The following is a 16,173-nucleotide window of genomic DNA, read 5'->3' on the forward strand; positions in this document are numbered from 1 at the left end:
TAATTTCCTAATTGTGCTTACATATGAAGATTATAATAAATAAAGAAGAAAACTTCCAACATGTTACCAAGAGACCATATATTTCTTCAGTTTGCCTGCTCTACAAAGAATTCTCTTATCTTGCAAAGAGCATGATTTTGTAAATTGACACTCTAATATTAATTAAACATGACACTGTATCAAATATGCTACTAAAGAGATACAGATTGTGAGAGTCCTTAATTTCCCTACTCAAGACATTCCCATTCAACAAATTCTTTCTCAATTGGCATGTAATAGGAAAAAATTAAATTTAGATCATGCCAAATTTAAAGTCATAACTCTTTATTATTCATTCTGTAAGAGGAAAAATTACTATTTCCCCCTTTTAGCTCTCACTGCTAAAAAACACAGTTCTTTTTAACTCAACTCATTTTTGTAAGCACAATAATGTTCACAGTGAATGAAGCTGAAAAAAAAATAATGGTTTCTTCACAACAGGCAGTTAATTCCCTTGCACATTCTGACACCACATTCGCAGGCACGATAAGGCAACAGGGAGAGTTCGGCATTAAGATCAAAACAAACCACCCTTCCCCCATCAGAAATAAACGCCCTATAGGAGATAGCAAGGCTTCAGGGATATGCTAGGACAAATGGACATTTCAAGAAAGGACTGCGTAGGAGGGAAATGCAAAGATCACAAGGGCTCCAATTCTCCCAAAAGGAGAAAGAGCATCTCCTTACACTGGTATGCTGATGAACATTCAGTAATTTCAAAGAATATAGTGAGCAGACTGTATGCTTTTTAGAAGGAAAGAGAAAACATTAGAGTTTGAAGGAAAGCTTTTTTTTTTTAAGTTTTTTTTAAGGAAAGAGCTCTACTTTCTTCAAAATGTCTTTAAAATTTAGGCAGATATCAAACATTTTGTCACTGTAAGCTTTTTTTGTACTTTCTGTAGCAAAATTTTTATTTTCTATTTTTATGACAAAGTTTATCTATTCTAGAACATTCTCAGCTCAGCTCTAGAGCTATTTTATGGTCTAGGCATCAGCCAGATGTGACTATCCAGACTGATGTGCTATAAATGTAAAATATACACCAGATTTCAAAGACAGTAATAAAGAATTAAACTACCTCCTTGATACAATTTTATATTGATTACATGTGGAAATGATATTTTAGATATATTAGACTAAACAAAAGATAATAAAACTAATTTCACCTTTTTGCTTTTTAATATGATTATTTTTAAATTGTAAATAATATATGTGGCCTTCTTACTATCGGACAGCACTGATCTATCTAGATGATGCCAGTAAGCTCCATAATTAATGTACCAGTTAAAGGCGGTATTCCTTGAAAATAACTTCTGAAATCGTTGACTTGATATTGAGAATTGCCAACTATCTATCTCATAGAAACTTGGCCCAAGTTAAAAGGTTCTCAATGCTCAAACATTGCCTTGGGAGAAAATCTCAAATAAGGCCTCAAAAGTTATATTCTAGGAGCTCAGTTTAATTCAATGTTTAAAATGTCTATTGAGCAACTGACTGGTTTACTGCACTGCCCTTGTGCAGCCCTTCTCAGGAGGGGTTCTCTCAGCCTTAAGACAGCAGTTCCCAAACTGTTTGCTCTCAGGACTCCTCTTACGAGTTAGGAGAACCTTCAAAGAAGTTTTGATTATGCGAGTAATATCTTTCAATATTTGCTTAGAAATCAAATTAAAAACCAGAAATTAAGACAAAAATTGAAAAGACAAGCATATACAACCACACATCCCCTTGGTCATCAGAGCAACTACAGCATCATACATAGCACAGTCTCTGGAAATCTCTAATTTTTAACTGTGAGAGAATAAGAATGAAAAGTGAAAATAATGTTGTGGCATTTTTATAAAATTGGTTTTGACCCACTGAAAGAATTGGAGACTATGGGGTCCCTGAATCAAACTCTGAGAACAACTGCCCTAAAGCATCACTGTATATAATGAATTGACTTCTCTTCAGTGCATCTAGAACAGTACTATGTTTTGGAAAACTGAAAAAATAGTCACTCAATTTTCTTTTTCTGTAGGGTGTAATGCTTTCACAGGACCCAGCTAAGAATAGCTGGCTAGAAAGGAACTTTACCTTTGGAATCAGCCTTGATGAAAAACTATTTTTATTTAAAATTTACTAGAAAACAGAATTGTAGCCAGAAAACAGATTTAAAAGAACCCCAAGCCAACACAAGCCAGACTTTTTTTTTTTTTTTTTTTTTTTTTTTTGAGATGGAGTTTCACTCTTGTTACCCAGGCTGGAGTGCAATGGGGCAATCTCGGCTCACCGCAACCTCCGCCTCCTGAGTTCAAGCAATTCTCCTGCCTCAGCCTCCCGAGTAGCTGGGACTACAGGCACGCACCACCATGCCCAGCTAATTTTTGTATTTTTAGTAGAGATGGGGTTTCACCTTGTTGACCAGGATGGTCTTGATCTCTTGACCTCGTGATCCACCCGCCTCAGCCTCCCAAAGTGCTCTTTAATGCAACCTGTTACATATTAAATGGCCATGGTTAATAATGTTCCACATCAACAAGGTCAGAATGTAGGCTGGCCATATTCTTGGGAAGATCCTAATGTCTGCACTGTTGCTGAGGCTGGAATGCAGTGACATGACCAGAGCTCGCTGCAGCCTCAACCTTGCGGGCTAAAGCTATTTTCTCAGCTCAGCCTTCTGAGTAGCTGGGACCACAGGGACACACCACCACACCTGGATAATATATTTTTTTTAATTTTCTGTAGTGACGGTCTCACTGTGTTGCCCAGGCTGGTCTCAAAGGATCCTCCCACCTCAGCCTCCTAAATTGCTGGGGTTACAGGCATGAGCCACCAGACCTGGCGTCCAACGTTTTAATTGAAGTCCATATTTCAGCTTGTAACAAATAGTCAGATCAAGTACTAAGAGGGCAAAACAGGATGTATATTTGGAAAGAATTGGTTATTCTATTCATTATACCTATCAGTCACAACTGTTTCTGAGAAAATATGCAGCTGTCAAGCCTAAGGAATGGCTGGGATGCAAGGATGCCAGCCAACTCGAGATACAAGGACTCAACATGGCCAGCAAAAATAAGGGTCAGTCAGCTTTCAATAAACTCCACAGAAAGTAGCTGATAACTATAACTTAAAATGTATAGCGGGCCAAGCGTGGTGGCTTACGCCTATAATCCCAGCACTTGGGAGGCCGAGGCAGACAGATCACTTGAGGTCAGGAGCTCAAGACCTGTCTGACCAACATGGTGAAACCCCGGCTCTAGTAAAAATACAAAAATCAGCCGGGCGTGACGGCAGGCGCCTATAATCCCAGCTTCTTGGAAGCTGAGGTAGAAGAATTGCTTCAACCCAAGAGGTGGAGACTGCAGTGAGCCATCGCACCACTGCACTCCTGCCTGAGCAACAAAAAATAATAATAAAATAAAATAAAATGTATAGTGCTTTTTAGGTGAGCAGTTGCACTTTTATTTTTCTGTGCTTCTCTGGGCTGTACTAAATGGTGAATATACAATAGTCATGCATTTGCAACGTCTGGATGGAGAATGGAGAATTTACTGAAAGTCGGAAAGTAAACTGGAAAATGGTATGCTGTGCAAAATTAGTAAATGGTACTGAAGGAAAGGAAATTTTCTGGCGATTACTTGAGATTCAAGACATAGAAGAGAAATTTTTACAGACAACAAAAAAATGATTTCTCAGTTCCAGTAATTCCCATCTGGTTGACATTCATCCTCTCAGAAAACAGAAGGCCTACGAGTGTCTCCAACACTGACAACTCTCTCAGGCATACCGGCATGATTGTTGTCATTGTTACTTTAACATTTACAAAGTGCCAACAATGTTTTAGATGGTTAAATCAACTCTCGTCCTACAGGTTTATCACTTAAATGTATTGGATAAAAATGTTTTTTAAAGTAAAAAGGAATGGAGGAAAAGGCAGAGTGGACAATAAAAATGAAGGTCAGACAGGAATTATTTACAAAATATAGGTATTCAACTTTCTATTTTCAGGTGTTTATTTCACGTTGACCAAATTGCAGAATTTTAAAAGGCAGATACTTAGAATAGGATTGACAGCTTAATTTTAAGGTTAAGGGGCTATTGAAAGGATGCCTCAGAGTCCTAAAAAAGAGAGGAAAGGGGCCAGGAGCAGCAGTTTATGCCTGTGATCCTAGCACTTTGGTAGGCTGAGGCAGGCAGATCACTTGAGGTCAGGAGTTCAAGATCAGCCTGTCCAACGTGGTGAAATCCCCTCTCTACTAAAGAAAAAAAAAAAAGGCCAGGCCTAGTGGCTCACACCTCTAATCCCAGCACTTTAGGAGTAGGAGGCCATGGCGGGCAAATCACCTGAGATCAGGAGTTTGAGACGAGCCTGACCAACAGGGAGAAACACCGTCTCTACTAAAAATACAAAATTAGCCAGGCATGGTGGCATATGCCTGTAATCCCAGCTACTCAGGAGGCTGAGGCAGAAGAATCACTTGAACCCAGGAGGCAGAGATTGCAGTGAGCCAAGATCGTGCCATTGCACTCCAGCCTGGGCAGCAAGAGTGAAACTCTATCTCAAAAAAAAAAAAAAAAAAAGACAAAAATTAGCCAGGTATGGTGATGCATGCCTGTAGTCCCAGCTACTTGGGAGGCTGAGGCAGAAGAATCACTTGAACCCAGAAGGCAGAGGTTGCAGTGAGCCGAGATCACATCACTACATTTCAATCTGGGCAACAGAGCGAGACTCTGTCTCCAAAAAGAAGAAGAAAAAAAGGGGTGGGGGAAGAGCAGGAAAGAAGGAGAAGGGCAGAAAGAGAATGTAGGACAAACAGAAAATGCTCTGAATAGAGAGAAAGGACTGGGCAGAAAAGTATTAGGGATATGAGGAAGAAAAGAGCAAGAGCTACTAGTTTAAAGTGGCACCCAAAGAAAGCGTCTATGAAAGGGGTCTAATGACAAAGCAGGCCAGGCCCGGTGGCTCATGCTGTAATCCCAGGAGTTTCAGACCAGCCTGGGCAAGAGAGCAAGACCTCCCATCTCTACAAAAAAATTTTTAAAAAATTATCTGGGCACGATGGCATATGCCTGTAGTCCTGGTACTCAGGATGCTCAGGTGGTAAGATATTAATCCAAGAGGTCAAGGCTATAGTGGGCTGTGATCATGCCACTGCACTCCAGCCTGGGTGAGAGGGAGACCCTGTTTCAAAACAATAAAATAAAACAATAAGAACAATAAGAATAACAATACAGGTTGGATATCCCTTATCCAAAATGTTATGTTTCATATATACCTTTTATACATAGCTTGAAGGTCATTTTACACAATATTTTAAATAATCTTGTGCATTTAAAAAAAAGTTTGTATTAAGTGCTTATGCACAGAATTTTCCACATGGTGTCACGTCATCACTCAAAGGGTTCCAGATTTGGGGCCATTTTTTAAATTTTTGAATTAGGGGTATTCAACCTGTAACTGTTACAGAAATGTTTTGAAATTTTTTTAAAGTAATAGTTATTTCCAAAGAACAGTTATTTCAAGTTATGGTGGAAAATTAAGCTATAAAAAAATGAAATTTTGCCCTTTGGGAGGCCGAGGTGGGTGGATTACCTGGGGTCAGGAGTTTGAGACCAGTCTGGCTGACATGGTGAAACCCCATCTCTATTAAAAATACAAAAAAAAATTTAGCCAGGCATGGTGGCGTGCGCCTTTAGTCCCAGCTATTTGGGAGGCTGAGGCAGGGGAATTGCTTGAACCAGAGACGTGGAGGTTGCAGTGAGCTGAGACTGTGCCACTGTACTTCAGCCTGGGTTACAGAGTGAGACTCTATCAAAAGAAAAAGGAAAAGAGAAGAAAAGAGAAGAAATTTTAATCCCAGGGCAGAAAGACGGGAAGAACTTGGCAAGATGGCCTGAATACGAGGTTCTAAGGGGACAAAAAGCTGAATAAATTTCAAGATGAATTTTCTTAATGAGTACATGCTACTCTTTCCTGGAATGCCAACTCACAGGTAAAAATAACACAGACTCACAGAAGAATTGCCCTCTTCCCAAGAACAGCATTTGTCAAGAAGTCTGTGCACTGTTAAGCACATTTACATGTAGCACCTAGAACGCTCAAAGACTTAAAGTTCCAGCTGAAAATAGAACTGCACTCAACTGACATAATAAAATTTTCTTAAACTTCCTCTATGGAGATTTATTACATTGGGTATCTTGCTAACCTTACAATGGTAGTGCTGTTTCTGTTGAACAAAATCAGCAACAGTTCATATTTTAAATTGTTTTAAATTACATCAATGTGCCCCCAAGGACTAATAACACAGTCTGCATGCAGTAGCAAGAGGTGAGTGAAGCAAGGAAACAGAAAACAGTGGAATAACTATCCTAAATCCCTCATCTCTTGACATCTCCCAATTATTTGATAATGAAAACTAAAGAAAAACAAGAAGCAGTATCCATTTTCAGATAGCATTTTATCCTATTTCTGAAAGTCTCACTTGCAATGCATCCTCAGATGCCAGCAGTGTGCTCACTGTTTGTCAAGAGGTGCATCGTTGTGAAACCATCCATTTCTAGTCTGAATGTTGATATTAGGCTACCTTCCCTGTGCAGCCTGGAGGAAGAAGCCAGCCTCCCTGTGCCCATCAGGAACATGGCACCAACTACCTTCTGAGGAGTTTTCCTAAGGACAGTTACATACCACCAGAGCTGAGAGATAATGTCCCTCTGGGATTCCATCAAAACGGAATGTTTTGTGCAACGGCTTGTGCATTTATTCCAGTTTTGATGAGTTCCTTATATTTACTAATCATCACATTTTCAAGTCAAACAAATGTTATTTCCATAACGAATGTTTGCATTTCATGTGATGAATAGCGCAATTTAAGCAACTTAAATCAATCCCTGAAAGTCTAATATTAAACATTAATTAATTCTCAAATATTTTATTTTGGGGGGAGGGAGGTGGAGATAGATTCTCTGTCACCCAGGCTGGAATGCAGTGGTACCATCTTGGCTCAGGGCAACCTCCACCTCCCAGGTTCAAGTAATTGTCCTGGCTCGACCTCCCGAGTAACTGGGACTACAGGCACACACCACATGCCTGGCTAATTTTTTGTATTTTTAGTAGAGATGGGGTTTCACCATGCTGGCCAGGCTGTTCTCGAACTCCTTACCTCGTGATCTGCCCTCCCTGACCTCTCAAAGTGCTGGGATTATACGCGTGAGCCACTGCACCAAGCCAAATTTTTGATATTTATTTTAAAGGTGGAAAGGAAACTACTGATAAATAACAATGCCATAGAAAACACTGAAAATGGTTCCACTGAAATATAAAATTATTATATGGGTTAGACATAGCCACATTAAATGTCAAAAGACAGCTACGTTAAGCATATGCTTAATATAACAGAGTTAACATTTAACAAAATCGTGCTTTCGTGTAGCAGGATTACAGACATCCTAAATACTGACCTCTGATGGTCCCAAATTTGCATTAGAGTACAAGCGTAGAATTTCAAATGCTAAGATAGAACCAATGATTTTATGTAAAGGAAACTGTCATAATTGTATATCCACTCATTAAAGTAGTTAAAAACACTGAGGGTTTTTAAAAATCATTGAAAGCATCCACAATTTGAGTTAAAACCAAACAATTATACTATTAGCCCCTCTTTTATGTCTCATGACAATGCTACTTTTAAGCCAATTAACATGACCCCTAATTCATTGCCAATGAGACCCAAAAGAATCTCTAGATATCAGAAAGTTTCATTTAGGATAGACATATTTGCATAAATATTGTTTTAGGAAAATAAGAGACCGTAAGTAACACCTTCCCCCCCAAAAATCACAAGGAATGAGATTTATGAGATGAGAAATTGAAAACGTAGACAGTTAGAAGAAAGTAAAATGTTAACTGATAACAACGTCATACTAAAACTAATTATCCTTCCATATTCAAAAGTCTCGATGAAATTTTCCTGAGGTCTCTGGGTCACAGGTTTCTTGAGAGATCAAGTGGTATTTTTTGAAACGAAGTTAAAAAAATCCCTTCAATGAATCAAATGTACTTTTCTGGGTAGAAAACAGCACAGAAGAAGCAGCTCAGTTAGTGTAGGAAGGATATAAAAATGATCATACAGAGCAGTAGAACCTTTTTCTCTCTGACCAAAATCACATATAAACCTTAATACATGAGACAGGAAAAGAGTATTCACCCTCGTTAAACTTGAGTAGAAGGTTCAGAGATAGACAAAACTTTTTAGAAGCCTAGGGCTCTGTAGAGCAGTTTGGAAATCACTGGGACAGCAAGCAGAGGAATGGAGTGGGTGCTGAGATTGAGAGTTCAATTTCCAGCTGTATCTCTAAGATATGTTTGTGATCTTGGGAAAATCACTTTACCACTCTAATCCTCAATGTTTTCATCTATTAAATGACTTGAAAGCAGAGTTATCAGCTGGGCACGGCGGCTCACACCTGCAATCCCAGCACTTTGGGAGGCCAAAGTGAGAAGATCACTTGAGCTCAGGACCTTCAGACCAGCCTGGGCAACATAGTGTAATCCTGTCTCTACAAAAAAACTTTTAAATTAGCCGGGCATGGAAGTATGTGCCTCTAGTCCCAGCATTTTGGGAGGCTGAGGCAGAAGAATCATTTGCGCTCCAGAGGTCAAGGCTGTAGTGAGTTGTGATCAAACCACTACACTCCTAGCCTGGGTGACAGAGTGAAAGAGACCCTGATATAAAAAAGCAAGCAAGCAAGCAGAGTTATCAAGATAAGGTTCTCACTGTGCCAATTCCTAATTTGGATTCTGGAAGACTTGGATTTTGACTTTTTAAAATTTTTAAATTGACATTTAAGTTCCAAAGGTTCATTCACATAAATCAGAATCACTACTAGTCATATAATTCTCAATCTTAGATAAAGTAATCAAGGAATTTAGTTTTAGTTGTTATTTCATTTACTTTCTCTTATCTGTTTATTATTTACTTATTTATTTTTGTAAAGATGAGGTCTCGCTATAGTCCAGGCTTATCTCAAACTCCTCAGCTCAGTCAATCTTCCTGCCTCAGCCTCCCAAAGTGCTGGGGTAACAGGCATGAGCCACCATGTCTGGTTGGATTTCTTTTAGAGACAGGGTCTTGCTCTGTTGACCACGCTGGAGTGCTGTGATGTGATTATAGTTCACCGTAGCCTCAAACTCCTGGCCTTAAGTGATCCTTTGCCTCAGCCTCCTGAGTAGTTAGGACTACAGCTGGGTACTACCATGCCCAGCTAAATTAATTTTTTTCAAAAGAAGGGGTCTTGCTATCTTCCCCAAGCTGCTCGGGAACTCCTGGCCTCAAGCAATCCTCCAACCTCCGGCTCCCAAAGCAGGCAAGAGCCACTGTGCCCATCCAGAAGTCATCTAGTTTTACAGTGCTGTATAATGAAGGACCATATGATAATAAGAAAGAAAAATGCATCTACCAAATTTGAGATAACCTTGGTGAATAAGTGTGTCTTTCCTCAATTAAACAGCAATTAAATACATTAAACTAAAGCATAATACCACTGTTTGCCCAGAAAAGCCTTGGCATTTGCTAATATTTTCACTATTGGTAAAGTCAATGTTTCCTAGAAACACTAAATAATAATATTGACATTAACTTCCATTCTACTTACAAACAATGGCAGACTAAATTAAATGGAATGTGAAGTAGGTCACATTAATTAAAGCATAAATTACAACTACACCAGAAAGACATGAACATAGAACCAAGAATCCAAGTTGAAGAAATGTTGCATAATGCAATGTCAGCCAAACATCATCAAATTCCAGTATATAAAACATAAGCATAATAAGAATGGCTAAAATGTACTGAACACCTAATATGTGCCAAGGCACTAAATTTTTTTCCTACTTTTTGTAATGAAAATTTTCAAATATAAACAAAAGTAGGCAGAGTAAAATCATTAAAGCATCAATCAACTTCAAGAATTATTACTTCATAGCCAATTCTGTTTTATCTATACCTCTACCAAGTTCTTCCAAAATCCCAATCACCGTATCATTTCACCTGTAACTACTTCAATATACCTCAAACAGGAGTCCCTCTCTTTTTTTAAAACATAACCATGATACCATTACCACACTTGAAAAAAATGAGGAATAATTATAGGCATTAACTCTTAATCTGTACAACAACTCTATGGAGTAGGTACTATTATTCTCATTTTATAGATGTTTTTGAGGCACACACCAATGAAGTTATGTGCCCTGGATATACAGTACTAAATTGCAGAGGCAGGAGTCGAACCCAAACAGTTTAGCTCAAGAACCTGAGCCTTTAACTAAGTTATGTTTTGCGGCTTCTCAAAACTAGATTTTATGGTAATGAATTGTTAAATAGAAACACAGCTAGCTGACTAATAACAGAATGGATGACCAACAGCATCAGACTTTAGCAACACTTAGAAACGAGGAAAACATCTCACAGTATTTCACCTATCCTCCAACTTCTTTCTTCATCCCCAGCTGGTATGCTCCACTGAACATCTCTAACCTATCCTCATTTAATCTTGTACCAATTATTTTAAAAAGTAAAGTTTATTCCTTTTACTACAACCAGCTCTATTGAGTTAAACTAATATTTGGGATATACTCTGTGACTAATTTTCAACAAGACAGACTTACTGGAATGCAGTCCTACTCAAAATTAATATTTTCTTCAGAAGTCATATTATGAAATATATACACCTACTATGTACCCACAAAAAATTAAAAACAAAAATAAAAGAAGTCATATTATGTGTGACAAACAGACCCAACAGTGACTGGCCCCCAATGATTCTCACACACAGACATAATGACAGACCTATTCATACCTTTATGTAATATCCTCCCTTTCTTCCAAGTGGAGCTAGAGAGCTTAATGAAGTTAACGGCCACGTTAGAGAAGCCCACAAGAAAAGGAACTGTAGGTGTCATCAAAGAACTGTGGGCAGTCTCTCTAGGACCAGTCTCTCCAGGCTGTCCAGCCAAGAGCCAGCAAAAAGCTGGGATCCTCGCTCATAAAGCAATTCTACCAACAACCTGAATGATCTCATAAGCAGCTTCTTCCCCAGTTAAGCCTCCAGTTGACAAGGCTGTAGCCTTCTGAGACCCTGGGCAGAGGGCACAGCCAAGCCATGCCATGACTCAAGACCCATGGAAACTGTAAGACATTAAATATGTGCTGCTTTAAGCTGCTAAATTTGTGGTAGGTTGTTACATACTAATAGAAAACTAATAGCTCATAGTTCTAATAACATAGGCAACTCTCATCTGCAAGAAATTCTAGGCCAAAGAAATCTCTTCCATAATTTATAGTACAGAACCGTAGCCGTTTCAAGCAAGAGTTCAAGCACGTGAACAAAACTAAAGCTCTTTTTTGAGAAAAGCATTGCTTTAGCCCTACTTGTAGAGATTCCAGCTAATTCTGTGTAAACACAGGTAAGCTCTCCACTGGAAAAGTAAACACGTCAGGCTCCTTAGTTTACCAAAGCTACTTTTGTCAATTGCAAAAATGCTATCAAAAGCATGTGCATCTAATGACTTCCTTCCAGACAGTGTATTATGAAAGGGGAGAAAAGGAATAACTTTACAGTGGAAAAACTTGACAAACACTACCTCAACCAGGGGAGCATCAAGGTTAGCATAGTAAGTCATGTTGACAGTATGTGCCTTTGGTACAATGTGATAAAAATGGCGCTCTACCTTGGTTAGCTTACCACTCAAAACCTACAACCCCAGTCTAATCATGACAAAGACATCAGACAAATTCCAACTGAGGGGCATTCTACAAAATACCTGACCAGTACTACTCAAAACTATCAAGGTCATCAAAAACAAGAAAAGTATGAGAAATTGTCATAGTTAAGAGAAACATAAGGAGATATGGTAACTAAATGACACGTGGTATCCTGGACAAGATCCTGACACAGAAAAAGGACATTTCGGTAAAAACTAAGGGAATCTGAGTAAAGTGTAAATTTTAGTTAATAATAATGTATCAATATTGGTCCATTAATTATGACAAATGTATCATATTACTGTAAGATTAAGAATAGAGGAAACTGATTATGGGGGTATTTGGGATCTCTGTACTATATCTGCAATTTTTCTGTACACCTAAAACTATTCTAAAATAGTTTATTTCAAACATCATAATGGAATGCTCTGTTCTTCTGGCACTACAATCAAATTCAGTCTTTTTTTTTTTTTTTTTTTTTTTTTTGAGACGGAGTTTCGCTCTTGTTACCCAGGCTGGAGTGCAATGGGGTGATCTCGGCTCACCGCAACCTCCGCCTCCTGGGTTCAAGCAATTCTCTTGCCTCAGCCTCCTGAGTAGCTGGGATTACAGGCACATGCCAATGCCCAGCTAATTTTTTGTATTTTTAGTAGAGACGGGGTTTCACCATGTTGACCAGGATGGTCTCGATCTCTCGACCTCGTGATCCACCCGCCTCGGCCTCCCAAAGTGCTGGGATTACAGGCTTGAGCCACCACGCCCGGCCAAATTCAGTCTTAAACAGTTTTGTTAGGAAACTTCTATTTAATGTTGGAGACACCAGGCTGAAGAACAGTTTTCTGCTTTCTGTCAGTTCAAGTACCCAGAATGCTTAACGAACATTTTTCACTAGACTCACTAGACATATATCCAGAGTCAAAACGGACTTCCACATAAAAGACATTTTGGAATCTTTCTATTTTTCCCTTTTGAAACAGGGGCTTACTCTGTCACCCAGGCTGGAGTGCAGTGGCACAATCACAGTTCACTATAGCTGCAACCTCCTGGCCGCAAGTGATCCTCCCCAGCTACTGGAACCACAGGCATGTGCCACCATGGGGTTTTTGGTTTTGTTTTTTGTTTGTTTGTTTTGTTTTGTTTTGTAGAGACAGGGTCTTGTTATATTGCCCAGGCTGGACTCAAACTCCTGGCTTTAAGCGATCTGCCTGAGCCTCCCAAAGTGCTGGGATTACAGGTATAAGCCACCATACCTGGCCTTGGAATCTTTTAAAAAATTTATTATTGAAAAAAACTTTTTTTAGGCATAGTTTTGTGAACCTGATATCAAGTCACAGGATATTAAGTTTTGACTTACAGTGTGGTGCTGGGAAATAGGTTTTCTCAATTGGATTTTTTTCTTTTATTTAATAATGTAAGTTAAGAAATTCATTTTTTTTTTTTTTTTTTTTTTTTACTACTTGCCTATACTGCCAGAAAGCAAAAGCTAAGTTAACTGTGGTAGCTCTAGTTAGCCTAAGTTTTCTGGCAAAATAGTATCTATCTTCCTTTTTCCCTAGACTATTTGGCTCTAATTCCTTTAAATTTGTTTTAATCTATTGATCTTTTGTTAATGATACCTGAAACTCTTTCTGAAAGTAGACTTTTTAAAAAAATTCACAAATATTTAGCCAGAGCAAGGACATGAAATTCATTAACAAGAAAAATAATCATATTAGTATTTCTCCTCAGCAAGAATTTCCCTGCTTTCCTTGTATTCTGGTTCTTTATTCTTCTTCTTTTTTTTTGAGACGGAGTTTCGCTCTTGTTACCCAGGCTGGAGTGCAATGGCACGATCTGGGCTCACTGCAACCTCCGCCTCCTGGGTTCAGGCAATTCTCCTGCCTCAGCCTCCTGAGTAGCTCGTATTACAGGCACGCGCCACCATGTCCAGCTAATTTTTTTTATTTTTAGTAGTAGAGACGGGGTTTCACCATGTTGACCAGGATGGTCTCGATCTCTTGACCTCGTGATCCACCTGCCTCAGCCTCCCAAAGTGCTGGGATTACAGGCGTGAGCCACCGCCCCTGGCCCCTTTATTCTTTTTTTAAAGCAGCTTCATTGACATATTATTCACATACCATGCAATTAACCAATTCAAAGGCTAAAATTCAATGTGTTCTGCATATTCACGGGATAGTACAACCATCGCAATCTAACTGAATATTTTTGTTCTAAAAGAAACCTCATACCTGTTTGGCTGTCACTACTCATTCCTATCCCTCTACCAGCCCTATCCTTTCACCAGCACTAGGCAACCACTAATCTACTTTCTTTCTATAAATTTGCCTATACTAAATATTTCACATCAATGAGATCATACGATATGTGGTCCTTTTGTGACTTGCTTTTTTCACTTGGCATAATATTTTCAAGGGGCATCCACATTGCAGCATGTATCAGTATTCCATTACTTTTTATTACCAAATAATACTCCATTGTATGGATATAATAATTTTAATTATCCATTCTTTAGTTGATGGACATTTGGATTATTTCTGCTTTTTGGCTGTTATGATTAACGCTGTTATGAACATTCATAACATTTTTATGTGGATGTGTTTTCATTTATCTTGGGTTTATATCTAGCAGTGGAATTGCTGGGTTATATGGTAATTCCACATTTAACATTTTTTGGAACATGAAACATTTTTAATAAATGACACCTTTCCGGCAGTGACGACCTACCCACGAGAACATGCCTCTTGCAAAGGATCTCCTTCATCCCTCTCCAGAAGAGGAGAAGAGGAAACACAAGAAGAAATGCCTGGTGCAGAGCCCCAATGCCTACTTCATGGATGTGTAATACCCAGGATGCTATAAAATCACCACGGTCTTCAGCCATGCACAAACGGTAGTTTTGTGTGTTGGCTGCTCCACTGTCCTCTGCCAGCCTACAGTAGGAAAAGCAAGGCTTACAGAAGGATGTTCTTTCAGGAGGAAGCAGCACTAAAAGCACTCTGAATCAAGATGAGTGGGAAACCATCTCAATAAACACATTTTGGATTAAAAAAAAAATGACATAATTTTACATTCTCTCTTACCAGCAATACCAGAAAGTTCTACTTTCCAGCATCCTAACCAACACTTGTTATTGTCTCCATCTTTTCTTATTACAGCCATCTTAGTGGATATGTGGTATCTCATTGTGGATTTTATTTGTGTTTTCCTAATGACTAATGATGCTGAGAATCTTTTCATGTGTTTGTTGACCAACTGCATACATTTTGAGAGGCATTATACATTTACATGTTTCCTGTATTTTAAAATGATTAGTCTTTCTACTATTCAGTTGTAAGAGTTTTAATTTTAAAATGATTAGTTTTTCTACTATTCAGTTGTAAGAGTTTTAATATGTTCTGGATACAAGTCCATCCCTTATTAGATGTACGATTTGCAAATATTTTCTTCCATTCTGTGGATTGTCTTCACTTTTCTGATGGTATTGCCTATAGAACAAAAGTTTTTAATTTTGATGTAGTCCATTTATCTATTTTTCCCTCTGTCCCTTCTGCTTTTGGTAATCTATTTTAAAAAACCACTGCCTAACTCCAAATCAGAAAGATTTGCTCCTATGTTTTCTTCTCTCCATGTGTGAGAGCTAAAAGCATAAAACTCTAAGAAAAGAGTTTTATGGTCTATCGGAAGTTATTTTTTGCATGGTGTAAAGCAAAGGGTCCAACTTCATTCTTTTGAATGTGAATATACATTTATTCCAGCACTGTTTGGTAAAAAGACTTCTTCCTCCACTGAATTCTCTTCACAGACTTAGCAAAAGTCAAATGACCATAAATGTAAGATTTTATTTATCCTTGAATCTATCCCATTTATGTATGCCAGGACCACATTATCTTGTTTCTTCTAGTTCTTGATATTCCAGGTATTGATAATCATCTTCCTCTGTTAAGGCCGGTGTTTAGCGAAGTCGTGTGAGCACCCCTACAAGGACTAGGACCCAGAACCCGGTTGTGGTATTTTAGTAACTGTTAATGAATCAGATAAAAAGATTTCTGATCATGGTTCAGGATAATTTTTTTGTATTTAAAAAGAAGTCAGTAGACAAATATTAAAAATTGGTTTTTACAATAAACTATCAAATTTGCAAAAGAACAACAGGTAAATATAACTAAGACAGAACAAAAACACGTTACAGGGCAATGACAGTGATAACTAAATGGAATAATGGTTTGGACTAGTCATCCAACTGATTCATTAATTAATATGAGAGTATGTGTTTATATTCCAACTATTTCTTTTTAAAAAGAGCTGAAGTGTTCACAAAAATCAAACGTAAAAATAGGACAATTAAAAATAAAAACAAATAAATAGGTATTTAATCATTATTTTCTCAAAGCTATAG

At 38.3% G+C, this 16,173-nt stretch overlaps 1 protein-coding gene and 1 pseudogene across 6 annotated transcripts in view; one reads left to right on the forward strand and one right to left on the reverse strand.

The window, feature by feature from the left end:
- The window catches only part of SIK3 (SIK family kinase 3), a 241,417-nt gene that overhangs the window by 110,732 nt on the left and 114,512 nt on the right, over window positions 1-16,173 (reverse strand). The window lies entirely within an intron of this gene.
- Window positions 14,495-14,825, forward strand: LOC120364652 (small ribosomal subunit protein eS27-like; annotated as a pseudogene).

This window comes from Saimiri boliviensis, chromosome 6 (assembly GCF_048565385.1).
Source record: "Saimiri boliviensis isolate mSaiBol1 chromosome 6, mSaiBol1.pri, whole genome shotgun sequence".
Lineage (NCBI taxonomy): Eukaryota > Metazoa > Chordata > Mammalia > Primates > Cebidae > Saimiri > Saimiri boliviensis.